We start from the raw sequence: 27,142 nt of genomic DNA on the forward strand, positions 1-27,142 counted from the left end.
GGGGACCTAATTTGCGAGTTTAGAAGAGTTTAGGAGAGTTTAAAAAAGTTTCATGGTCTTGTTGTTTCGCCGAAGTAGAACACCTCCTATGACCTCGTTAGACTATGTAGAGAACCTCCTATGAATACGTAGAAAACTTCCTTCGACTATGTAGAAGACCTCCTTCGATCTCCTTCGACCTCCTTCGACTATGTTGATGACTAGTTTCGACTAGCTTCGGGAAAATTGGACACTGAATAGTGGAGAGTGAAGATGACCACCTTCGACTACCTTCAACTATACTAACACTATCTACGACTACCTTCGACTACCTTCGATTACCTTCGACTAGCTTTGATTACCCTCAATTGCCTTCGATTACTTACGAATAACATGAATAATATTACGACCTACTTCGACTAAACCTACAAGTAAAAAAAATATCGATTTTTTTCTATGCCGACCAATTTTTATTCGCTGACAATTTTCAGCATGCTAAAAAATACTCCTCGACCAAACTGAGGCCTCGAGTATGCGGGAACTTCTCTCAAGCATGAAGGAGAGTTACATAGACCTCCTAGGACCACGTGTCGACCATGCTGCGAGTTTGAGTCGAGCACAAACTCTTCTAAACTCGCAAATTAGATCCCCGCGGTGGGACAGGCCCTTAAGGTGGCCAATGTGGGAACTGTAGAGTCTTCTACAGATGGGGCAGGAGTGCAGATTGGTGAATGGTTTGTGAGGTGCTGCACAGCTTCCGCTGCCTTCACCTGGCCTCCCGTGTACTCATTCATATGTACTTGCAATGCATGGACTCAAGACATTCAATTCCATCCCAAATGAAAGGTCAGAGGCCAAGCGCTCCCTGGAATCAGTGGGATTGTTGCAACAGATTTTAAGGAGGCTTGTACATCCTGAAGTCTTTTTTCTTCTCATCCCTAATAATCTGTTCTTGTGATAGACTTTGGGGAAAATGTGCGGGAAAGAACTGCAGATGCTGGTTTAAATCGAAGATAGACACAAAATGCTGGAGTAACAAGACAGAAATTGAAAGCTTCTTCCCTCTGCTATCAGGCTTTTGATTGGTCCTTCCATAAGCTAGACGCACTGTCCGATTCACCTCTACCTCATTGTGGGCATTGTACTTTGTCTATGGAACTGATGCACTGCAATGCTGAGAACTATATTCTGCACTCTGTATCTTCATCATCATCATCATCATCATCGTTGAAACCATCAAAGGGCACAGTGCCTTACAATGCTATATGTGACAGTGATCTACTTCTACTCTACCTTCCCCTTTGCTCTATCTATTGTACTTGGGGTCAAGGAAAGAGCGTTCACGTCACGGCCCTGTTTCCACCAATCTTTCCACCACCAGACACAAGAAGCACAAGAAGTTCTGGCTGAACAACTTCTAATCTTGTGTGTGGACTCGATAAGAAGAAGATCTATTGTACTTGAGTTTGATTTGATTGTATTTATGTATTAGATCTGTTTGGATAGCATGCAAAACAAAACTTTTCACCGTACACATGATAATAATAAATCTAAACCTATAGAGCCCCTATAAAGAGTACAAACAAGAATTACTTATGCCTTTAAATATCCTGCCATACTGTAAAATGTATTTGCCTAATTATTACTAACTATTGGAAACCAGTAAAACTATTCTAGCAAGCTATGTATTTATTTCTAAATATTTATTAACGTTTGTTAAAAAAATATCTAAAATAAACCAACAGCATTAAAATTGAGAGAAGTTCTGACTTTAAGAGTCATGAGCAATCCAGTGTCTCTTGTGAAGGAAGGTTATAAGTTCACTTGCATCATGTGGCTTAATTCATTCATGGCTGCCTCAATAAAGCACTGCTCTTCTCCTCTATATTCTGGGCAAACCTTTGTAATTGTCTCAAGCTAGTTTCTGTCAATTGATCCTTCTTTGATAGTAAAATTCAAGGAGATAGGAGAATTCAATATTAAAGAGAGACACAAGAGATTGCAGCTGCTGGAATCTAGAGCAACAAACAATCTGCTGGAGGAAATTAGCAGGTTGAGCAGCATCTTAGTTTAATTTAGTTTAGAGATACGGAGTGGAAACAGGCCCTTCAGCCAACTGAATCCAGCGATCCCCGTACACTAACACTTTCCTACACACTAGAGACAATTTACAAACTTTACCAAAGCCAATTAACCTACCAAGCAGTACATTTTTGGAATGTGGGAGCAAACTGGAGCACCCGGGGAAAATCCACACGGGCACGGGGAGAACGTACAAACTCGTTACATACAGCACCCATAGTCAGGATCGAACCAACTCGGGTCTCTGGCGCTGTAAGGCAGCAACTCTACAGCTGCGCCACTGTGCCGCCCTGAAGGTGGAAAGAAAAGGTCAACATTTCAGTTTGTAACCCTGCATCAAGATTAACATAGGGTTTCAATCCAAAATGTTGACCATTCCTTTCTCCCCGCAGAAGCTGTCCAATCTGTTCAGTTCCTCCAGCAGATTGTTTGTTGAATTCAATATTAAAATTTCCGACTCATCCGAAATGATCGTAGTGCTATTCCATGATACTGGGGCAAAGTTATTGATAATAACATAAAAAATACTTCAAATATGAAGTCAGGGAAAGTTTTAATCTGATTCTACCACTCTCAATGCTGGTCTTTTCAGCTTCTGTAAATTAAACCCTCATTCCAAAAATAATGCTAACACAAACCATTTTTAAACAATCTGAACAAAATAAAGCAAGAGGAACATGTACTGAATTAAGGGATGTTTTCATTTTTATTTTCTTGTAGCTAAATGAATATCATTTGGGGAATTTGGTTGATCTTTAAAGGTAAAAACCCCACATATATGCAGAAGAAACAAAAGAGAGAACAATCCCACATGACATTACTGCTGAGTATTATCATCCTCATATCTTCTATCTCTGGAGCATGCTGTACAACATCAAAGACATATCACTACTGGAGAAAACCTTGGTAATACCAGGTGCTCCCAGCAGTGATGGAAACATCCTCAGTAGTTTGCAGAGCAATAAAAGAGCTTTATAAATAAATTCACACACTCTTAACTTTGCACTTCAGCAGTTCAGCAGTACAATTAAAGCACCTCTTTCTCTTTCAGAAAGGACTTTCACCTGATACATGTAAAATCTGGTTGCACATATGATTTTGACCATCCCAAATAAATAAAATGCACATCGAATTCTCGTTGCCAATATAATTTCCATTTAAGTTTATAGTAAAATGTATTTATCCAGTATGAAAAACAATTAGGATGTAGCACCTAATAATACCCAAAACACACTTTTATTTCACTTTTTCTTAAGATATTGCATATTGGTATAATCATCACTTTTTGTACACAAAAATGTGCTGGTATGCCTGATTCATAAACCTATGATGGTTGCGTTTAGGAGGTTTTGAGATAGGTGTATGACTATGTGGGAAAAGGAGGGATATGCATCTTGTGCAGGCAGATGCGATTAGTTTATCTTGTCATGATGTCCGGCACAGACATTGTGGGCTGAAGAGCCTGCTCCTGTGCTGTTCTTTTCTATGTTCTACACATGCCTCATGGTCAGAAAATGAAATAATGGCATTTAACTTGAACTGTATCGGGGTGTACTGTCACAAGAAAAGGAGCTGAGTATAATATATACTCCATTGAACCTGGAGAGTTGAAAGGGAGCCAGAAATATACCGGAGATCCAGACCCTGTGCAAACCAGCCCATGTTCCTCACAGTGCTCCCCATCATGACCACGGCTCTGCTGCACACCTGGCCCTTGGTGTGAACCCTGACCCTGGCCTTATTTAGCTCTACACACGCACCCTGATCCAAGCTCACACTGTGGAACAAAAGGGTCAGGATTTCCAAACAATTGGATGCCAGATCATCAGAGTTTTGTTATATTTGTTCAAAGTAGACAATTATTCTACACAGGATATTGTCATTCTAACACAGTACCAAATGTGAACTAAACCCATTCTCATGGACAAGCACATCACTTGAATGTTTGAAGTTCAAAATGGCAGGATTGCCTCAGTTTAGTAACTGTACAATAAAATTGCAATTCTTGTATTAATTGCCAAAGTGTCCAGTGTAAATATTCTGATTAATTTGTGTCTCAGGTAGCCTGTGCATAAAGTAGACGACTTGATCGATGGGGAGACTGGGCCGAGGGGAGTGGGGAGGTGGGCTGAGGGGGAGAAAATAAAATCCTCAGGTTTGAGGTCCACAGGAACCCTGGTATAAATTAATTGTTTCTGCGCTGCTCAAGCCTTCATCAATCAGATGTAAATTGCACTATGCTTGGCTGGCTTCACTTTCCAGTCCAGCATTCCCGAGAGGGAACCAGTGGCTGCCAACTGCTCCAGTGGCCCAGTAAAACAGCAGCAAGCCTACTGACATCCTGGGGCTCTGACCAGAAAACATGAAAGGACGGAGCGCAGTTACAAGCGGAGCAGCAGGCGTTCTGCAGACAATGAGAGCTTATGAGGCAGAGCCCAGGGGAGCACCTAATGAAGGACATCAGGAACAACATAAATAAAATAACAAATCGGAAAGACTGGTAATTGCTCACACCCAAACAAAGATCTCCACAGACTCTTGCGATAGCAATGTAATTAGAACGCTGTCCTCCAGACTTTCCACGGCGCAGAATTCCATTCTGCTTTGCAAAATAGATTGGAACACGATTTATAATGTGTTGTCATTGTGTTTGATATTACAGGAATGGCGACATTTATGAGGAGTATGCCATATTATTCTGAATTGTTAGTTATTCCAGAACACCATGTAATTATACCTCACACTTCCACGCACCTCTTAATGCACTGAGTGTTGAAATGCTGTAATTGTATTTTCTATTGTGGCTTCTGTTTAAATAAGGTTAAATTATCAGCAGCAGGTTGAAACAAACAATTGTTAATTTATTTCCAAAACTACAGCGACCTATCTCGCCTGAAGCTGTGTCCCTGAGTTTTGAACGCACGCACTGATTATATTTATCAGACAAAAGAAACTTCAGCCGTTCCGCGGCAGTGCTAATGAGCTGAGTCACGGAGGAGGATGACACCGGTTCAGGTCTGCGGTTTTCCCGATGCTGAGGTCCAGACCTTTACTGTGTGCACTGGGGTTAAATGTTAGGCTAGCCATTTAACCTTAGGGTCAGATGTACACATTTATCAAGCTTAGTTTAGTGTAGCTTTGTTTATTTTGTCACATGTACTGTAAAGGGACAAAAGCCTGTTCTGCCTGCTATCCCGCCAAATCACACTACACATGACTACAATCAAACGCAATTAAAAGATGTGTTTTTACTTGTAAATAGGATCTATTAGTGTAAATAGATCCCATTCTGGGACAGCTACGTTCCAGCACCATCCTGCAACTTTCAAATCTCAAGTCACGGAAAAGCCTGATCTTGGCCTAAGGAAATATGCAATTTCATATTTTAGAACATTGAACATAGAAATATAGAGCACAGGAGCAGGCCCTTTGGCCCACGAAGTCTATGTTGAACATGATGCAAAGCTAGACTACTCTCATCTGCCTGCACATGATACATATCCCTTCATTCCATGTGCTTATCTAAAAGCCTCTTAAATGCACTACTTTAAACTCTGATGTCCTGGTGGAACTGGATCGATGATGCAGGGGTCGGGCTGCCCAGCGTGATGCTGCCAGTGCCTTTCCCCGCCGCTCTGAGCAGTTGTTGCAGGCTGCGCTCAATCTGCTCACTCACTCGGCTGCTGCAGGGCTGCAGAGCTGACCTGCTCCTCAATCCCTTGATAGAAAATACTGAATTAAGGTTCTTGACCAGAAACGTCACCTATCCATGTTCACCAGAGATGCTGCCTGACCTGCTGAGTTACTCCAGTACTGTGTGTCCTTTTGTATATTAACCAGCATCTACAGTTCTTTGTTTCTACATTTTGACTGCTTCACTGAGAATTCTCCTCAAGGTATAACTATAAAGTGGTTCTTTGCCTCTCTCCGATGGGACTTCTGTGAGACCCTCTCTCACTACCATTCCTCTGTCATTCCTGCTGCTCTCCTGCTCTACGACCGTGTTCTCACCCGGACTCACTACCACAGCCACATGTGTTTCCTCAACACTTGCCTGTGCCGCCATCTTGTGGAATCTGAAGAAGGGTCTCGACCTGAAACATCACCTACCCATGTCCTCCAGAGATGCTGCCTGATTTGCTGAGTTACTCCAGCACTTTGTGTCCTTTTGTGTATTAACAAACATCTGCAGTTCTTTGTTTCTACTGAATAGTACAGAATAACTTCAGGAGAGTGAGAGGAAATTATATTCACAATAAGAGGCTTAAAAGTAAATAAATATGAACCTGCTCTGAAGCCATTTTAAACCAAAGTGGAGATTTTGCTACTGTTGAATACTTATTGAAATTGTTTGCAGATATACCTTGAAACCTTGCAAGTTAATGCAAATTCAAAACGAATGTTAGCCTAAAACATATAGCATACAGGCAGTGAATTCTAGCCTAAAAACTAAGACTGAATCAACAAGTTCATGAGCATGTTTCCCATAGAAACTGAAATCTTCATTGCCATTTTCTATAATCGCTATCCCTCTTGAAGCCATGGCATTACCGTCCCCATCTCCAACTCAAATCTCCCATTGTCCAAGTTAAATGGAGTGTTCTTGGTTATTTAATCTCAATCAAGAATACTTCCACCAATAATTTATTTTATTTTCGTTACTGCTTCACACCTTCCCACCAGTCAAGAGACTCCAATTATTGCAAGCTTCATCGTCTTCTTGTTTTAATCCATAAACTCATTGACAATTACATTCATTTTGTGCACAGAGACTCTTCTGAGTTTCTGTTTTCTTAAGCAAATAACAGAGATAGTGCTATCATTATAACATCCATTATTGAAGGTTTGTAGGTTAATTGGCTTGGTGCATGTGTAAACTTTCAACTCACATTTGTGACTGCTACCAAAGTTACACCTGCATGGTACATTCGGTTCTCAGGAATACAGTTTTATTATTGTAATAAACTCATCCAAATCATTAATTGTTGACAAGTGTTGAGCAAAAGTAACAAAGTGCAGGAGGAACTCAGCAGGTCATAGAAACATAGAAACATAGAAAATAGGTGCAGGAGTAGGCCATTCGGCCCTTCGAGCCTGCACCGCCATTCAATATGATCATGGCTGATCATCCAACTCAGTATCCTGTACCTGCCTTCTCTCCATACCCCCTGATCCCTTTAGCCACAAGGGCCACATCTAACTCCCTCTTAAATATAGCCAATGAACTGGCCTCAACTACCTTCTGTGGCAGAGAATTCCAGAGATTCACCACTTTCTGTGTGAAAAATGTTTTCCTCATCTCGGTCCTAAAAGATTTTCCTCTTATCCTTAAACTGTGACCCCTTGTTCTGGACTTCCCCATCATCGGGAACAATCTTCCTGCATCTAGCCTGTCCAACCCCTTAAGAATTTTGTAAGTTTCTATAAGATCCCCCCTCAATCTTCTAAATTCTAGCGAGTACAAACTGAGTCTATCCAGTCTTTCTTCATATGAAAGTCCTGACATCCCAGGATTCAGTTTGGTGAACCTTCCCTGTACTCCCTCTATGGCAAGAATGTCCTTCCTCAGATTAGGAGACCTAAACTGTACGCAATACTCCTGATGTGGTCTCACCAAGGCCCTGTACAACTGCAGTAGAACCTCCCTGCTCCTATACTCAAATCCTTTTGCTATGAATGCTAACATACTATTCGCCTTCTTCACTGCCTGCTGCACCTGCATGCCTACTTTTAATGACTGGTGTACCATGACACCCAGGTTTCGTTGCATCTCCCCCTTTCCTAATCGGCCACCATTCAGATAATAGTCTACTTTCCTGTTTTTGCCACCAAAGTGGATAACCTCACATTTATCCACATTATACTGCATCTGCCATGCATTTGCCCACTCACCCAGCCTATCCAAGTCACCTTGCAGCCTCCTAGCATCCTCCACACAGCTAACACTGCCCCCCAGCTTCGTGTCATTCGCAAATTTGGAGATGTTGCATTCAATTCCCTCGTCCAAATCATTAATATATATCGTAAATAGCTGGGGTCCCAGCACTGAGCCTTGCGGTACCCCACTAGTCACTGCCTGCCATTCTGAAAAGGACCCGTTTACTCCTACTCTTTGCTTCCTGTCTGCCAGCCAGTTCTCTATCCACATCAATACTGAACCCCCAATACCGTGTGCTTTAAGTTTGTATACTAATCTCTTATGTGGGACCTTGTCGAAAGCCTTCTGAAAGTCCAGATATAACACATCCACTGGTTCTCCCTTATCCACTCTACTAGTTACATCCTCGAAAAATTCTATAAGATTCGTCAGACATGATTTACCTTTCATAAATCCATGCTGACTTTGTCCAAAGATTTCACCACTTTCCAAATGTGCTGCTATCCCATCTTTAATAACTGATTCTAGCAGTTTCCCCACTACCGACGTTAGACTAACTGGTCTGTAATTCCCCATTTTCTCTCTCCCTCCCTTTTTAAAAAGTGGGGTTACATTAGCTACCCTCCAATCCTCAGGAACTACTCCAGAATCTAAAGAGTTTTGAAAAATTATCACTAATGCATCCACTATTTCTGGGGCTACTTCCTTAAGTACTCTGGGATGCAGCCTATCTGGTCCTGGGGATTTATCAGCCTTTAATCCATTCAATTTACCTAACACCATGTCCCGGCTAACCTGGATTTCACTCAGTTCCTCCATCTCATTTGACCCCCGGTCCCCTGCTAGGTCAGGCAGCATCTGTGGAGGGAATGGACAGTTGATGTTTCCGGTCAGGATCCTTCATCAGACTGCAATCTCATGTCAGCACTTGCCCCCTCCCCTTCCCTCCACCCCCCCTCACCTCCATCTACTGGCTGTCTGCCCCTCCACTCTTTCAGTCCAGAGGAAGTGCTTTGACCCAAAGTGTCGCCTGTCCATTCACTCTACAGTTATTGCCTGAACCGCTGAGTTCCTCCAGCACTTGTTGTTTTTTGCTCAAGAATCCAGCATCTGCAGTTTCTTGTGCCTCTCTTTAAAATAATAGCTAAATGTTTATATCAACATACAGCGTTAAATTTAATCAATTATAAATTCCCCCAATTTATGGTCTCTTCTATGAAGTCTCCATTTCAGACATTGATAATTCAAGTGGATCACTTCTCCTGATGGGCCTTTTAAACATTTAGTTTCATACCCTATCGTGCAGCGGTAGAGTTGCTGCCTTACAGCGCTGGAGACCCGGGTTCAATCCCGACTACGGGTGCTGTCTGTACGGAGTTTGTACGTTCTCCCCATGACCACGTGGGTTTTCTCTGAGATCTTCGGTTTCCTCCCACACTCAAAAGACATACAGGTTTGTAGGTTAATTGGCTTGGTATATGTGTAAATTGTCCTTAGTGTGTGCAGGATAGTGTTATTGCCCGGGGATCGCTGGTCGGTGCAGACTTGATGGACTGAAGGGCCTGTTTCCACGCTGTATCTCTAAACTAAATTAAACTAAACCTTGCACTTCCCATATTCTGTTGCTTCAATATATATGAATTGTGAATACATTGTATTTACACATGCTTGACCAGTATCATCTAGTTTCACATCTACACCCTACATTACTGACTTAATTATTATCACACAGGCAAATAGCTCTTATCAGTAACTGTCATAATTGTAATCTTGCACTCCATTAAAGCAATTACTTGTTACCATGGACTTAGTTACAACAATCTCTACTTCAGTTGTTTTGAAGGCTCTCGATGTTTTTGTCTCTGCTTTAAGATTATCATGCATCCCGACACACTCCCTAATTTCCTATGGACATCAGACCTTTCCTCTTTCCTAATATCTCTTTTGAAGTGACTAAGTCATCTCCTCTGACTCTCCTTTTTTGGATTATTTCCAACTCTGTCACAGCTGAGCCAGCCTGCTTTGTTCTACTCTGGCTACACTGTGGTGATCTGACGTTAATAATGCCCGCAGTGGCATCCTGTATGGGATCGTCAGAGCTTTGGAAATGTCCCCACATTGCCATGCAGTCCTCATTAAAAGCATTTAACTCAATCTACTCCTGTTCGGACCATTCCACAATTTGATAAATAGCATCACCTTGAAATCTGTGTAGGAAAGAGACTGCAGATGCTAGTTTAAATCGAAGAGATACAAAACACTGGAGTAACTCAGCAGGACAGGTACCATCTCCAGAGAGAAGGAATGGGTGATGTTTCGGGTCGAGACTCTTCTTCAGACTTCAGAAGCGTCTCGACCCGAAACGTCACCCATTCCTTCTCTCCAGAGATGGTACCTGTCCTGCTGAGTTACTCCAACATTTTGTGTCTATCTTTGATTTACCTTAAAAATGTTACATTTCCTAGAACCTGCAGTCTCATATCTCCCAATAGTGTTGTCTCTGACAAATTCAATTAATATTAACTCATTAGAGCATATTGTTCTGACCCTTTTACTTCTCACCTTGTTTGTGGGATGTCATAATAGAATGCCTATTCTCTGAAACGTCTGTGAACCATGTCCCTTCAATCAGACTGGAGATTCTTCCTCTGAACTGCTTACCACTGACATTTGTGAACAGTCCCATTGTTCTGAGATAAACTTAGATTTTGGCTGCATATATCAGAATGTTTCCCCCTCCCACCTTTCCCTTCCACCTATATCCCTCTGTATATGTATTAGTAGCAATTGTCCAGATTGGATTTTTCCTTCTTTTTGTGAATAGGATATGCTCGGACAATTGTTCATATTATTGTAACTGATTTGAAACAGTATATCTGGCAGTATAGATATAGTCAAGAAGCATACTTCACCTGGGTTGCTGTTTAGTTCCATAGCCTTTTGGTGTTTCCTATGCTATTCATTATTTCTTGATATCATATAGAATGAATCAAATTGCACAAAGACTGGCTTCTGTGATAGTTGTGATCTCTGGGAGGCAGCTGGGGTGTATTACCTATATGGCACGTATGTCTGAATCTGGTTGTGAATAGGTTATGATCTGGAGAGCAGGATGGATTTGGGCAGTTAATTTGAGATTATGATTGAATGCATTACCACCAGTTGTAAGATGAAGGATACAACATCCAGAGTCAGATGCGTAAAGATTCTTGGGTTGACATTACTTCAAGGAATTAGAGAAGGACATAGCCATGCATGTGTTTAAATGCAAAGATGGATGAGGTAAGTCTGAGTCACTGGAGGGTCAGAATACAATATTAGTTGGGGAGAACACAAAATGGTTGAATAAGACTTGGTGAAGGATTTCTAGAATTTCGGATTTCATCAACATCGTGTAGGTATGTTGCAAAGCCTACCTGAAGCGTCTTTGAAAATCTGCCGCTACGGGTGTGCGCGATTTTGGCGCCGTTTAGAGGGGGCGGGTTTAAAACGCGATTTTCTCTAGGCTGTTCAAATCGAAGATGTTCAGCCTAGTTAATTATTAACGAAAAATCGCTGGAAGACCCCGTCGCAAAAGCTATTATTAGGTTTAAAGGCCTTGAATAATAGTTATAGTAGTTTAAAAATCAACCTCTAAACCCGCGACCGCCAGCAACCGCAGGGTCTCATAAAGCAGACAACTGAAGGAAGGTTGTATATTTTTACATTAAAAAGGGCTTCTAAAGATCCCGTTATACAAAGTTTACTATTGCGAGTAGCTCATTTTGGGCCCATTATATCGCGCAGTATTTTTCTCGGCATTTGGGGCACAAATCTACCGCAATGTGAACGTTCTAAACCAGCGCGTTCCACAGGGACCCACTGGAAAGCTGATTTAAATGGGCATTTATTTACAGCAATTGAACACTGAATTCCTTCCATTTGGCCTATAAATTAATGTAAATGAGATTTAAAAATCATGTTTTATTGTGAATTATTTGTGAATATTATTTGGACATTTAGGCTATTTAAAAATGTTAATCATTTATTAAGAAATGGATAGATGTTTAGATCTAGTAATTGAAGTCTGAAATTAGCTACAATTAGGTAACTAACTAATTATATGCTTTAATTTCAGGTCATCCAAGTAAGATTATTTTATATTTGTTTCAGAATGCTTCAATCTATGATAACTGAAAATTTCATTCAGTTCTCTTAATTTTTAAGAAAGTTATGGGCTTTTGACTGTTCACGATCACAACTTTTTTGTTATGTCCATAGAAAATCAATAGGGAACAAGATGCTCATTTCCGAGTATGAAAATGGCCATAACTTTTTAAATACTTGAGATATGAAAGTGAATTAGGTGTCAAATTAAACTTATTTTTATGCTTTATCTGATGGGATAAATTACAGACTTGATTTTTAAAATCTCAAAATTTTGTAACATTGCTACATCGTGGAACAAAAGTTGGAGCCCGACTCTCAGATCAGAAGTGACATCTGCACCAACGATGAACGAGCTTTCGCCCAAAACATTCACTCAGTTTCTCTCTCCACATCTTTTGCCCAACATGCTGAGCATTTGCAAAAGAGTGGTGTTGTGGGGGGCATTGTGCAGGGGACTCGTTGTGGGGTGTGCGGGCGGGGGGTTGTGGGAGGGAGTTGTGGGGGCAGAGGGTGTTTGGGCAGGGAGGGTTTGTGGGGGGAGGGGTGTGTGTGAGGGAGGGGTGCGTGGGAGAGGGATATGTGTGGGCAGAGGGGTTGTGGGGGGGTATGTGTGGGCGGGGGGTTGTGGAGGAGAAGGGTGTGTGGGTGAAGGGGGGGGGGGTTGTGGGGGGAGGTGTGTGGGAGAGGGGTGTGTGTGGTCTTTGGGAGGCTTGTAAGGGGTGTGTGGGAGGGAGGGGTGTGTGGGAGGGAGGGGTATGTGGAGGGAGAGTGTGGGGGGGAGGGGTGTGGGGGAGGAGTATGGGGGTGGGGGGAAGGGTGTGGGGGCAGGGTGGAAGGGGGGAGAGAGCTCGGAGAAAAGACGGGGAAAGAGCCATGGTGGAGAGTGGGTATCACAGGGACGGGGGCAGGAGCCAGCGATAAGGACCAGAGAGGAATGGGTTGGGGGTGCGATGGGGAATCACAGCGGGCAGCTGGTCCTTGGTCGCTTCACTGGTCGTTCTCCTCCGCCGGGATCAGAATCTCCGCTTTCCATCTCTGACTCCGCACTGGCTGGGCTGGGCTGGGCTGGGCTGGGCCGAGCCGTTTCCGATACCTCCCTCTGAAAATTGTGTCTGGTTGGAGACCTCCGCCGGATATCCAGAGCCTCCCGCAGCTGCAGTAAAGACGCTGCAGTGATGGCGCAGGAAGGGGCGGGCCGTCCTGCAGAGTGACAGTAGAAGGGACCAATCTGCGAGGCATTGAATGGCAGGAGAGGGATTCGATCTGCGCACGTGTGGTTTTTAAGATTTTTAAACCTCGATAACTTACCAGCTTCTACCGATCAGAACGAAACTTGGTGCAATCGCAGCACAGGAGAACTATGAGTAAGCTGGAGAAAAATTGTAGCGCTATCGCGTACCGTTTTTGCGCAAATAGAATGACCGCCAAACCAGAAGATAACAAGATCAGAGTTTTAGTTATGTATAGATATGTGAGGAAACTAAAATAATGGAAGTAAACACATTGGAAATACATCAAAAGCCATGGATTACGAGTGAAATTTAATGATTTCAAATGCAATACAAGTAGATAAAGTCATGGAATAAGGTCAAACAACCTTTTTTATTTTTAATAAATAGGGTCACTGAGAACCAGAAAAAAGTAAAAAGATAAACTTAAACACAGCATTTAGTATGCTATTTTTGGAGTATCCAGTTTTATTTTTAAACCCATGGAGTCATATGGCACAGAAACAGGCCCATCGTCCAACTCATGCCGACCAAGACGCCCCATCTAAACTTGTCCCATTTGTTTGTGTTTGGCCCATATCTGCATAAACCTTTCCTATTCATGTACCTGTCTTAATGTGTTTTAAATGCTGTTATAGTACCTGCCTCAACTAGCTCCTCTGGCAGCTCATTCCATATACCCACCATCCTCTGAATAAAGAAGTTGCCCCTCAGGTTCCTATTAAATCTTTTCCATCTCACTTTTGTCCTCATGTCCTCTTACTTTTGAGGTGGGTAAAAAGATAAGTTCATTAACCCTATATATTTGACTCATGATTTTATACACTTTATATAATGTTTTAGAAAAAACATTAAAACTACAGACAAAACAGTTTGGCTTGTCCAGAAATGGAAAACAAATAATTAGGAGGAAAGACTTGAGATATTGGAATGCAGAAAATTGAATGGAAATTTAATGGGGATCTTTGTTTAAATTATGAACGTTCCAAGAGAGTGAATAGAAAGAAAAGTAACACATTTTCCTCAAGTTGGGAAGCCAGTGACAAGAGGTCATAAATTTAAAGCTGCCACTAAGAGAGTGAGAATTTGCGTTTAAATGAGACCAATGGTGTCGCAGAGCATGGGATGTTAGATTAGATTTTGTTACAGATTAGAAGCACATGACTCCTTCTGCACTGGAAACATTCCTGGTTCTGTGATTCATTCAATAACACATGTGTGATATAGCCTGTAAATGTTTGGGTCACGATGACGACTCGTAACACCTCTATAATTGAATTTCCTGGTAAATCCGCTACTTCTGTTTAGATGGTTGTTAAAAAATATATATATATTTTTTTCCAAATAGGTTTGCTTTCCAATTTGTTCATAACTCTATTGGCAAAAACTTACATCCAGTTTGTTGAGATGTTCCTGACAATCAGCACGGGAGCACCTCAAGGCTGCGTGCTCAGCCCTCTGTTGTACTCACTCTATACTCATGACTGCGTAGCCGGACATAGTGCGAACTCCATCATCAAGTTCGCTGACGATACCACTGTTGTGGGACGAATCACTAATGGTGACGAGTCAGAGTATAGAAGTGAGATCGACCGATTGACCAAATGGTGCCAGCACAATAACCTGGCTCTCAACACCAGCAAAACCAAGGAACTGATTGTGGACTTTGGAAGAGGTAGGATGGGGACCCACAGTCCCACATATCAATGGGTCAATGGTGGAACGGGTCAAGAACTTAAAATTCCTGGCCGTGCATATTTCTGAAGATCTCTCCTGGTCCCAGAACACTGATGCAATTATAAAGAAAGCACATCAGCGCCTCTATTTCCTGAGAAGATTACGGAGAGTCGGTATGTCAAGGAAGACTCTCTCGAACTTCTGATGGTGCACAGTAGAGAGCATGCTGACCGGTTGCATCGTGGCTTGGTTCGGCAACTTGAGCGTCCAGAAGCGGAAAAGGCTGCAAAAAAGTTGTAAACACTGCCCAGTCCATCATCGGCTCTGACCTCCCTACCATCGAGGGGATCTATCGCAGTCGCTGCCACAAAAAGGCTGCCAACATCATCATTCTGGCCACACACTCATCTCTCCACTGCCATCAGGTAGAAGGTACTGGATCCTGAAATCTGCAACATCCAGGTTCAGGAACAGCTACTTCCCCACAGCCATCAGACACTTAAACACAACTTCAAACAAACTCTGAACTATAACAGCCTATTGTACTTTATCTGTTTATCTATGTATGTATATATATATTCTATGGTATATGGTATATATTCTATGGTATATGGACACACTGATCTGTTCTGTATTTATGCCTACAATATTCTGTTGTGCTGCAGCAAGCAAGAATTTCATTGTCCTATCTGGGACACATTGAGTTGATTTGAATCTCCAATAAAACGTAACGTGTTCACCCAATACAACAATAAGTCAAGCAGATCATGTTCCATTTAGGCCTTGCTCTATTTTCAGTTCTCTTGTTACTGATAACATAATCATCAACCCAACTTAGATTGCATAGCTGAATCAATGTTATTGACTGTTTACTGATGCAGCGTTATAGGACTTTGATTAGCCTGCATTTGGAGTATTGTGTGCATTTCTGGTCATCCTAATGCAGGAAGGGTGTGGAGGCATTGGAAAGGCTGCAGAAACTGTTTGTTGTACGAAGGAACTGCAGATGGTGGTTTAAACCGAAGATAGACACAAAATGTTGGAGTAACTCAGCGGGGCAGGCAGCATCTCTGAATAGAAGGAATGCGTGACATTTTGGGTCTACATTTTCCTTGATCTCCATCCCCATTGTCTAATTTCCACGCCTTACACTTCCTTATCTCTGTATCTCTCTCTCCCATGACTCAGTTTGAAAAAGGGACTCGACCTAGAACGTCAACTATCCAGAGATGCTGCCTGGCCCACTGAGCTACTCCAGCATTTTGTGTCTATCTGGAGAAACCAGATTGATGCCTGGATTAGAGGTTCTTAGCTACAAGGGTTTGTTGGACAAACTTGGATTGTTTTCTCTGGAATAGAAACATAGAAACATAGAAGCATAGAAAATAGGTGCAGGAGTAGGCCATTCGGCCCTTCAAGCCTGCACCACCATTCAATATGATCATGGCTGATCATCCAACTCAGTATCCTGTACCTGCCTTCTCTCCATACCCCCTGATCCCTTGGGCCACAAGGGCCACATCTAACTCCCTCTTAAATATAGCCAATGAACTGGCCTCAACTACCTTCTGTGGCAGAGAATTCCAGAGATTCACCGCTCTCTGTGTGAAAAATGTTTTCTCATCTCGGTCCTAAAAGACTTCCCCCTTATCCTTAAACTGTGACCCCGTGTTCTGGACATCCCCAACATCGGGAACACTCTTCCTGCATCTAGCCTGTCCAACCCCTTAAGAATTTTGTAAGTTTCTCTAAGATCCCCCCTCAATTTTCTAAATTCTAGCGAGTACAAGCCGAGCCTATCCAGTCTTTCTTTATATGAAAGTCCTGCCATCCCAGGAATCAGTCAGGTGAACCTTCTCTGTACTCCCTCAATGGCAAGAATGTCTTTCATCAGATTAAGATACCAGAGGTTGAAGGGAGAGATGACAGAAGTATTGAAAATTGAGGAAGACATGGATAGGGTAGGCAGTCAGAACCTTTTTCGCCAGGGTTAAAATATCAAAGACAGGAGAGGTAAACCTTAAGATGAGAGGGATATAATCTAAAGAAGAAAAGAGGCAAGTTTTTATTTTACACGGGGTGGTGGTGGAGGCAGATTCAATAATAGCATTTAAGAGGCTTTTGTGCAGGAACATGCATATGCAGGGAATGGAGGGGTATGAACATGCGCAGGCAAAAAAGGTTAGCTTATCTTGGCATCATTTTTGGCACAGACATAGAGGGCCGAAAGGCCTGTTCCTGTGATGTTCTTATATTATTATTTTTGTATAAACAAACGTCACAGAGAAAATCTAGACCTTGGACAATATTATAGAAGAGGTGGAATTTGTGGTAGGAAATGCTGAGAGGGGAATGGAAATAATGGCCGTGCACTGGTGTTTAGTTTAGTTAATTATTGTCATGAGTACCCAGGTGCAGTGAAAAGCTTTTTTGTTGTGTGCTATCTAGTCAGCGGAAAGACTGATAATGATTACAAACAAGTACAGATACAGGATAGAGGGAAGAACGCTTGGTGCAAGTTAAAGTCCAGTAAAGTCTGATTAAAGATAGCCTGAGGGTCTGCAATGAGATAGATGGTAGGTCAGGACCATTCTCTAGTTGGTGATATGATGGGTCAACTGTGAGCTGTAATTTCCATTTATTGTGGAAAACTTCAGTTGTGATTCTTCCTGTAATGATTTTCTTGATGGGGATTATATACAGGCCTCCAAACAGTAGCCAGGATCAAAGGTGCTAATTACATCAGGAGATACAATTGGCATGTAAGAAAGGATATGTGACAGAGGTCATGGGGGTTTTCAAATCAGGTTCGTGCTAGATCCCTAAAGAAGGGATTTGTAGTGCCTACAGGATGGCTTCTTAGAGCATCGTGTAGTCAAGCCTACAAGGGAAAAGGCAAATCTGGATTTGGTGTTGTGTAACAATCCGGATTTGATTAGGCTTGCAAAGGAACTACCAGGGGGTGTTGACTAGAATATGATCAAATTCAACTTGCAGTTTGAGAGGGAAAAGATGAAATCAAATGTATTGGTATTACTGTTGAGTCAAGGTAACTGTAGGAGCCATTTATGCTTAAGATTAGTATATTACAGCCATGTCTAGATATTTCTAGTTTTATCTTTTTTATATGCTTGCAGGTGGGATTTCATACGTAGAAATGTGTGTCTACATCTGAGGAGACTAGCGGAGTCACTTAGATTGGGAGTTTAGTTTTAGCCTCGAGGGATGGTGAAGACAACAGTTTATTACCACACGACAACAAGACACACGATTATTGCTACAAGACACATTTGTACTCAACACGACACGGATGAAACAGTTAGTAAGAATGAAAAGTTATATGAATAATTTCTTTGTTTTGTGCTACTTCAATAAAAGACTACTTAATCAAGAAACTATGAGTGGAAGATTCATTTTTTGCTATCTGCTAGTGAGTAAACTATATCTCCACCAAATCCCCAAGTAGTAATGGCAATCAAAAGTTGGACATTGGAAAGTTAAGAAATTGCCATGATAGTAACTAACAGAGGCATGAGGGAAGTGCTGGCTAAATTTGATTGGAAAGGGACCTCAGCAGGAATGACTGTGAACAATAGACAATAGACAATAGGTGCAGGAGTAGGCCATTCGGCCCTTCAAGCCAGCACTACCATTCAATGTGATCATGGCTGATCATCCACAATCAGTACCCCGTTCCTGCCTTCTCCCCATATCCCCTGACTCCATTATCTTCAAGAGCCCGATGTAGCTCTCTCTTGAAAGTATCCAGAGAACCGGCCTCCACCGCCCTCTGAGGCAGAGAATTCCAGACTCACAACTCTCTGTGTGAAAAAGTGTTTCCTCATCTCCGTTCTAAATGGCTTACCCCTTATTCTTAAGCAATGGCAGGAGTTTCTGGAAGTTTGAAGCACATGATAAAGTAAGCCAAAGTCAGCATGGTTTTTTGAACGTGAGATCTTGCCTGACAAATCTAAACTGAACTAAACAAACTAAACTAAACTAAAAATCTGTTGATATTGATTGATACAGTACTTCTCTGTCACAGCTGCAACTTACTGATGAGATGCAAAAGTGAGTTCCTCTTTCCCTCTTCGATGTCATAGTCATAAAGTCATACAGCGCAGAAACAGGCCCTTTGTCCCAACTTGCCCACACTGACCAACATGTCCCATCTACACCTACCTGCATTTGGTCCATATTCCTCTAAACCTATCCTATCCATGACTAAATGTTTATTAAATATTGCAATAGTTTATTAAACATTGCCTCATCTACCTCCTCTGTCAGCTCCTTCCATATACCCACCACCCTTTGTGTAAAAAAGTCACCCCTCAGGTTCCTATTAAATAATTCCCCCCTCACCTTAAACCAATGTCGTCTGGTTCCTGATTCTCCTACTCTAGGCAAGTGTGTTTACCTGGTCTTTTTCTCATCATTCCACATCTTCCTGTGCTCCAAGGAATAGAGTCCTAGCCTGCTCAACCTTTCCCAATAGCTCAGCCCCTCAAGTCCTGGCAACATCCTTGTAAATCTGTCCAAAAAACCCCTGTAAATGCCTGTAAATGTGTGTAAAAAGATCCTGTGTTTCAGTTGAAGATCATCAGAGTGTATTCCCCAGCATTTAATCCTTAAATATGATTACTGTAACAAATCAGGTCATTTCTATTATTATTCTTTGTCAAGTCTTGCTTTGAGAAAATTAGCTGGAGATTTCCCTACATACCTACAGTGATAAAACTGTAAACGTATGTATTAGCTGCAATGCACTTTGGGATACCTCTGAGTTATAAGGTAGATTACATAAATGCAAGGCATTATTTTCCAAATTAACAGATAATCAGGGGTTGAATTACAAATGTCTCGGAGCAAGGCTATTGGTTTGTCATTTGCACCCAAGAGTGACAAGCAACGTTACAAATACAATGCTCACACCTCTGACCATGCATTAACGATAATGCTAAAAATACAACTGTATCTCTCAAGATTTCAGTCTGCACTGCACAAGGTGTTCTGTACGTTCCACGTACGTAAAATGTTTAGGTGCAGATACCATATCAAAAGTCTTCAAATGTAGTCCAATTTTATTCTTTAATAAGAAAAAAAAATCGACTTTATAAAGTACCTTTCTTGTGCCGTTCAAAGTGCATCGATATATTTTATGGTTAATCGAGTGCTTTCAGAGAATAATTACTATTGCAATGTTAGAACATCTTGCTCAGGTTAACACATAGTCAAAGCAATAAGCCTGGGTGGAGCAGAAAATGTTTAAGATTTCAGTTATTTCAGTATTTTCTCATTTTATATCTTCCCAGAAAGCATGGTCACAAATATGAAGGAAAATCCTTTCATATCCTGTTTGATATGAAAACTTATTGGGATCTTTTGACAGGCGATTTCATGAATTCTGAAACTTGCCTTCCCAACACAAAAATACAGCAAGAAAGGAATTGATGAAACAAAGTGTTTATTTACACGTTACATACCTAAGCTCTTCCAGTTGTTTGTGTTGGGAAATATATTGGCTGAGAAAGGAGTAATGGCAAATAGTCTGAGGGGTAATCCACCAAAATTGTATTGTCTACAAAAAGATGTTCAGGTGATTTTCATTGCCACTGGGTGACACATGATCAGAACTTTCCCTCCCGCACAATTTGTGCAGAAATTTAACTTCTGATTCCCTTTATAGTTTACAGAGGAGTGCATTTTGCCCTCAGCCCAGCAGCTGAAGTTATACGCTCTCTACCACCACAGCAGGGTACCATATCTTGATAAAGCACAAGAAGAATTATAGTTCATGGGGTGCAGGGAGCCTGTGGAGCACAGAAGGCTAATCAATCTTCCAGTGCACTCAGACATATCACAGTAGGTGCTGTTTCTGCCATTTCATGGCATTACGGAAAGAGAAGTGTGTGGGCAGCAAAGGCACTTCAATTTTAGCACACGGAGAAAATGCAATGTTATGTTCGTACATTGGTCCGATAAGAATTTTCTCCACGGATACCATTGTGAACGAGTCAATAACATCAACAAATTCATATATTATATAGATGTAATAGACGATCCATTTCGTATTAGACGATCCAATGATAAATCAAATTAATTAACAAATCTGCTATCGGCAATTATCCAGCTTCTGTACAACAACAATAAATAGCTAACGTATTAAGGAATATCACTGGGTATTGACAGACAATTGATGCCCAGTGATTTATGTAGGTTTGGCAGGAAAATCCTGAGGGTCAGAGCTATTTACCAACTAGTTTTGAGAATTTGTGGAACTTTCAGTTTTATTAGTCAATGCTTCAGGGCAAACAGCTCCAATACTTAAATATCTGAGTGAATATGTTTGTCGTTATTAAATAATTAAATAATGCACACAAAATACATTGTAAGTGCTATCCTGATATCATTTTGTCCTCTATTTGCTATTGTCCTTAAGATTTTTTTAGTTTAGAGATACAGCATTGAAACAGGCCCTTAATTTTAATCCTGTGTCACTCCACGTGCAAACATTATGGGAGAAAGTAAAATCAGCCTATTCAGTTTAGTTTCAGTTCAACATAAACACTGGTTAAATCAAAGCAAATCACAACTGCGTCCATAACAATACTTTGGTCCAAAAAAGACATGGGGTGCTGGAGTAACTCAGCGAGTTAGGCAGCATCTCTGGAGAACAACGATAGGTGATATTTCAGGTTGGGTCCGTTGTTCAGACTGATTGTATGGAACAGGGGAAGTAAGCTGGAGGATAGGAGAGGCAGGACAAAGCCTGGCAAGTTGCAGGTGGATACAGGTGAGGGGGGTTTTTGATAGGCAAATGGTTGGACAAAGGCCAGAAATGAAAAGGCAGCAAAAACTATTGAAGAGTTGTAAATTGTGCAGCTTTCGGAAGAAATACAGGTGGAAGGGGAGAAATAGGTGCGAGGAAATAGATGCGGGTCTTGGTGGGACAGTGGAGAGGAGGGAGCGGGAGAGGGTGGATTTTGGTAGTTGGTAGTATGGTGTCGGAGCGGTAGAGTTGATGCCTGACAGCGCTTGCATCACCGGCAACCCGGGTTCGATCCAGACTACGGGTGCTGTCTGTACGGAGTTTGTAAGGTCTCCCCGTGGCCGCATGGATTTTCTCCGAGCTCTTCAGTTTCCTACCACACTCCAAAGATGCATAGGTATGTAGGTAAATTGGCTTGGAAAAGTGTAAATTGCCCCCTAGTGTGTGTAGGATAGTGTTAATGTGCGGAGATCGCAGGTCAGTGCGAAGGGCCTGTTTTCGTGCTGTATTTCTAATCTAAACTAAACCTCAAATTGGAGAATTCAATGTTCATACCATTGAGATGTAAGCTACCCAGGCAGAATATGAGGTACAGGAGGTCACTCGCATTGGGAACACTGGATGCAGTAGAGGAGGTTAGAGGCGTGTGACCCTTTGACTTACTTGGAAGGACTGGATGGGGGAGAGGGAGGAGGTATAGGGAAAGGGTTTACATCTCTTGTGGTTGCCGGGAAAAGTACCTCAGGAGGGGTTGGTTGGGAATGGAAAGGGATGAATGAACCACGGAGTTCGTAAGAGAATGGTCTCTGCAGAAGGTAGAAAGGGGTGCGGATGAGAAGATGTGACTGGTGGTGGGATCATATTGGAGGTGACTGAATGTCAGAGAATGATGTGTTGGATGTGGAGGCTGGTGAGGTGAAAGACGAGGAACTGGCGAACTCTGTCCCTGAGGTGACGGGGAGGGAGAGCGAGAGCACAACTATGGGACACAGAAGAGATGCAGGTGAGGGATTCATCTATAATTGCAGGAGGGGAAAGCCACATCTGTTAAAGAAAGAGGATATCTCGGATGGGCTAGGATGGAAAGCCTCATCTTGCATACAGATGCGGTAGAGAAGGAGATATTGAGAGTAGGGAATAGTGTCTTTGCAAGAGGCATGGTAGGAGGAAGCATAGTCCAGATAACTGGGAGTCGGTGGGTTTGTAATCACTTTAATATACATACAAATGGCCTCGAGCTTTTTATGGGCATATGCAAGAAGCTAATATGCAATGTCAGCTATGTGTACCTGTAAATACCAGAGTGAAAGAGAGCCATGGTACATACTATGAAACACATAGAGTTAGTGAATTCAGAATCTATGCTGTGATGGAGGGAACTATCTTTAGTCAATGCAGCCATGGCTCTCCACAAATGAGTAAGTGAGGAGCAATGATTTCCCTCAATTGATGTTATAAATATACTTGGGCAGGAGGATGCAACCGAAAGACCAAGTCATTGAATGTCACATAATGTGTTGCTGGAGGGACTGAGACAATGTGTAAAGGAAATAGGATTTAACAACCCTCCAAAAGCAACATTTAGAAATGTTGCCAAGTACAAAATAAAACAGCAGTCTTTTCACCTTTGCAAAACAGAATTTTCAGAGCGTCCTGTAACATAATAATGTAAAAAAATGTTTATCCACAGTGTGCATTATTCATACGTTGCTGTGGACAGGATAGGCGAATGGTTTCATGTGAGATTAAAAAGATTTAATAGGAATTTAAGAAAGGGAAAATATAGAATAATAGAAACCTTTAACAGCACTGATGTACAGAGGGATCTTGGGGTCAAAGTTATAACTCCCTGAAAGTGGTAACATAAGAAGATAGAGTGGTAAAGAAGTCATATGGTATGCTTGCTTTCATAGGTTGGGCATTGAGTATGAGACTTGGGAAGTCATGATGCATCTTTATAGGGCTTTGGATAGGCCGCATTTTGAGTATTGCATGCATTTCTGATCCCCCATTACAGGAAAGATGTGGAGACTTTGGAAAGAGTGTAGAGGAGGTTTACCAGAATTGTGCCTTGATTAAGGTGTTTTAGCTACTGGGACAGGTTGGATAGACTTGGATTGTTATCTTTGGAACATCGGAAGTTGCAGGGAGACATGATGGAAGCATATAAAATTATGAGAGGCATAGATAGGATAGACAGTAAGAACCTTTTTCCCCCAAGTATGGAAATATTCAGCAGTCTGAAGAAGGGTTTCGGCCCGAAACATTGCCTATCTCCATAGATGCTGCTGCACCCGCTGAGTTTCTCCAGCATTTTTGTGTACCTAAGATTTAATAGGAACCTTGATAAGGGGCAACTTTTTCCATACAGGGGGTGGTGGGTATATGGAATTAACTGCCAGAGGAAGTAGTTGAGGTAGGTACAATAACCACATTAAAAGGACATTTAAACAGATACATGGATAAGAAATGTTTAGAGGGATATGGGCCAACCATCGGTAAATGGGACTAGCTTAGATGGGCCATCTTGGTCAGCATGGAGGAGTTGTGCCGAAGGGCCTGTTTCTGTCCTGTGTGACTAAAAAATGCCTCATTCCACCTCAGTGATAGATGGTCGGATTCCATTCCAGATTCAGCTTCTCCCCTGCTGAAACTCACAAGCTACTACAGTAAAATGAATAGCATAATAAACAAATTAGAATGAAAATTATGAGAAAAATATCCATTTTCTGATCTGAATTCTTACCTGTGGCCTAATTCAAATCCTTCCAAGTTGGTTATCCCTATAAAAGCTTCTGACCTGCAACAGTCCTTGTGTTCATGGGATTTGTTGCATTTGCCAGCGCACTTGATCACCTGAGAACACAAAGGCTTCCTGTGGAGCATTTTTCATGCACCCCAGAAAAACAACCTGTCCTTTGTGGCATTTGCTCTAATTATCCTTGTAATGTTACCTCTCTTGCCCAAATTCAAGTAATGTTATTCCCCACCCCAACGTTTTTGAAATGTGTCATGCAATCGAAAATCACATGTTCACCTTTTCACTTTTTTGGTTCTTTATCTTTTCTTTGACTGTTGCAAACTGTCCTTACCCTAACTCCATCCCAGAACCAGCATAGAACCCGACATAACTAGACTCTGACAGCTTTCCTTAGCTGCTTGAAGGATCTGAATCAATTTTTTTAATTGCTATCAGACCCAAGATTTGCCGCCATATTCTGCAAATCTTCAGTTCTGGCGGTGTCCCGGAAAACTTGGAAACTTATTTGAGTGCTATTTTATTCCCTCATAGCATCTCTCTCTTTCTCTAAGAGTTAACTTGCCAAACACCTTATATACATTTCTCAAACTCCAGCCTGGTACCAGGTTAAGGATTAACTGCGCCGACTTGACCATATGAAGTAATCACGAGGCTCACACTGCCTTTCAACTCCCACTACCCAATTTTTCACTTTGACAAACAATTCTAGCCCCCAGCAACTATCAAGTTGGATGCAAAGCCAATGGATAATAGAGCATCCTCATCAGCAAGGAGGGCGGCAGACACAAAAGGCTGGAGTAACTCAGTGAGTCAGGCAGCATCTCTAGAGAGAAGGAATAGATGACGTTTCAGGTCGTGACCCTTATTAACCATATAACAATTACAGCACGGAAATAGGCCATCTCGGCCCTACAAGTCCGTGCCGAACAACTTTTTACCCTTAGTCCCACCTGCCTGCACTCATACCATAACCCTCCATTCCCTTCTCATCCATATGCCTATCCAATTTATTTTTAAATTATACCAACGAACCTGCCTCCACCACTTCCACTGGAAGCTCATTCCACACCGCTACCACTCTCTGAGTAAAGAAGTTCCCCCTCATGTTACCCCTAAACTTCTGTCCCTTAATTCTGAAGTCATGTCCTCTTGTTTGAATCTTCCCTATTCTCAAAGGGAAAAGCTGGTCCACATCAACTCTGTCTATCCCTCTCATCATTTTAAAGACCTCTATCAAGTTCCCCCTTAACCTTCTGCGCTCCAGAGAATAAAGACCTAACTTATTCAACCTTTCTCTGTAACTTAGTTGTTGAAACCCAGGCAACATTCTAGTAAATCTCCTCTGTACTCTCTCTATTTTGTTGACATCCTTCCTATAATTGGGCGACCAAAATTGTACACCATACTCCAGATTTGGTCTCACCAATGCCTTGTACAATTTTAACATTACATCCCAGCTTCTATACTCAATGCTCTGATTTATAAAGGCTAGCATACCAAAAGCTTTCTTTACCACCCTATCTATATGAGATTCCACCTTCAAGGAACTATGCACGGTTATTCCAAGATCCCTCTGTTCAACTGTATTCTTCAATTCCCTACCATTTACCATGTACGTCCTATTTTGATTTGTCCTGCCAAGGTGTAGCACCTCACATTTATCAGCATTAAACTCCATCTGCCATCTTTCAGCCCATTCTTCCAAATGGCCTAAATCACTCTGTAGACTTTGGAAATCCTCTTCATTATCCAAAACACCCCATATCTTGGTATCATCTGCATACTTACTAATCCAATTTACCACACCTTCATCCAGATCATTGATGTACATGACAAACAACAAAGGACCCAACACCGATCCCTGAGGCACCCCACTAGTCACCTGCCTCCAACCCGACAAACAACCATCCACCATTACCCTCTGGCTTCTCCCATTCAGCCACTGTTGAATCCATCTTGCTACTCCTGCATTTATACCCAACAGTTGAACCTTCTTAACCAACCTCCCATGAGGAACCTTGTCAAAGGCCTTACTAAAGTCCATATAGACAACATCCACTGCTTTACCCTCGTCAATTTCCCTAGTAACCGCTTCAAAAAATTCAAGAAGATTAGTCAAACATGACCTTCCAGGCACAAATCCATGCTGACTGTTCCTAATCAGACCCTGTTTATCCAGATGCTTATATATATTATCTCTAAGTATCTTTTCCATTAATTTGCCCACCACTGAAGTCAAACTAACAGGCCTATAATTGCTAGGTTTACTCTTAGAACCCTTTTTAAACAATGGAACAACATGCGCAGTACGCCAATCCTCGGGGACTATTCCCGTTTCTAATGACATTTGAAATATTTCTGTCATAGCCCCGGCTATTTCTACACTAACTTCCCTCAATGTTCTAGGGAATATCCTGTCAGGACCTGGAGACTTATCCACTTTTATATTTTTCAAAAGTGTCAGTACTTCTTTTACTTTGAAACTCATAGTATCCATAGCTACTCTACTAAATTCCCTTACCTCACATAATTCAATATCCTTCTCCTTGGTGAATACCGAAGAAAAGAAATTGTTCAATATCTCCCCCATCTCTTTTGGCTCTGCAGATAGCTGTCCA

The sequence above is a fragment of the Amblyraja radiata genome, chromosome 5 (assembly GCF_010909765.2).
Source record: "Amblyraja radiata isolate CabotCenter1 chromosome 5, sAmbRad1.1.pri, whole genome shotgun sequence".
Taxonomy (NCBI): domain Eukaryota; kingdom Metazoa; phylum Chordata; class Chondrichthyes; order Rajiformes; family Rajidae; genus Amblyraja; species Amblyraja radiata.